The sequence below is a fragment of the Echinops telfairi genome, unplaced genomic scaffold (genome assembly GCF_000313985.2).
Source record: "Echinops telfairi isolate 266 unplaced genomic scaffold, ASM31398v2 ScPeMD7_2010;HRSCAF=2546, whole genome shotgun sequence".
In the NCBI taxonomy this organism is placed as follows: Eukaryota; Metazoa; Chordata; class Mammalia; order Afrosoricida; family Tenrecidae; genus Echinops; species Echinops telfairi.
Genome location: NW_022105908.1, coordinates 2,960,778 through 2,962,276, shown reverse-complemented (window position 1 = coordinate 2,962,276; position 1,499 = coordinate 2,960,778). Strand labels below are relative to the sequence as shown.

General features: G+C 46.1%; 1 protein-coding gene across 3 annotated transcripts in view; it reads left to right on the top strand.

The window, feature by feature from the left end:
• The window catches only part of MYOCD (myocardin), a 137,487-nt gene that overhangs the window by 124,140 nt on the left and 11,848 nt on the right, over positions 1-1,499 (top strand). The window lies entirely within an intron of this gene.

Below are 1,499 nucleotides of genomic sequence, written 5' to 3'. Positions count from 1 at the left end.
GGGCTCTGTTGGATGATCAATGGTTTATTTTTCAGAACTGGACCCCAGGCCTTTCTTCCAAGATACCTCTGGCCAGACTCAAGCCACCAAAGCGTGTTTGCACCCCCAGGGCTCCGTGTCTTTCCACAGGCCAAACCCATTGTTCAAGAGGGTCAAGGGGGTCATTTCCAGACCTACTTATTCTCTCAGTGTTGTGAGAGTCATAGGGCAAGTATTTGCCTAGCACCTGCTTTGTGACAGTCGATTGTATTCTCAGGGACCACTGCTAAAGTATCCAGGAAAAAAAAATCCCTCTTCTTGTGGGGAGATAGTCAGGCAACCAAATAAATAAGCAAAGTATAGAATGTACTAGAAAGTCATGCCTCTTACAGTGAAAGAAGGGGTAGGAGGAGGCGTTTAGAAGTTTACAACTTACAGTGGAGTAGTGGGGGGCGGGGGAACAGGAGCAAAGTGTGAAGGAGATAAAGGAGGAAATCTTGTGACTATCTGTGGTCAGCTCATTTCAGGCAGAGCGGCAACGGAAAGGCCGAGGTAGACAGAGGTCAGGTACACACGTGCAGGGATCAAGAAGAGGACCAATGTGGCTGCAGCAGAACAAGGAGGGAGTCAACAGATGGCTTAGATGAGGAGTGATTAAAGGCAACACCCATGTGATGGGCCAAAGTGTTTCTTTTGTCTGTGGACCCGAACAATTATTCATAAACTCTAAGTCCACTTTACAGCTACTGACTGGAAAAGGACTGTCTGAAAACTGTATCATTAGAAAGGAAATAAACACCCATGAACGTGTACACCTGCCATGTGCCCAACATTAATAGACATGTAAATGAGTCATCTTACTTAATTGTTGCCACCACCTGAGGGAAAGGAGTCTCTGGACAGTTAGGCAAGTTGCCGGGGATCCTCAGTGCTAGAATACAAACCAGATTCCCTTTCGTACTTCATAATCTTAACCGGGGAATGTGAGGCGTGGCCATAGGAAATGAAGGGATCCCTGGTGGTACTTTCAAGTAAGCGATGGGCTACTAACCACAAAGTTGGTGGTTCAAGTCCATCAGCCACTCCACAGGAGAAAGATGAGACTCTCTGTTGCCATAAATATTTACGGCCTTGGAAACCTTATGTGGGGTCGCTATGAGTCAGAACCAACTCTGTGGCAGGGGTTTGGTTTGGTTATAGGTAATGAGAATTCACTTTTTATAAACATACCACATTCCAATGAATGAGGTCTGTCAGGGTAGACCAGCCCCTAGCACATCATCCCAGGTCCGGTAGGCGCAATTGTACAGCAATAATAAGTAAAGATTTTAGTAAAGTCATAGAGAGCATGAGAGATAGAAGAGAGATTGAAATAATGGAGTCAGGTGCATCTCAAGGTAGCATGCTCACCTCAGCCTCACTGGGTGGTCCATGGGGAGGGAGAGAAAGAGATTTATTGCTAACCAAGGCTTTTATAGTCTCTGGGGACATGCAAGCCCCCTAATTACAGGTGAAGACAT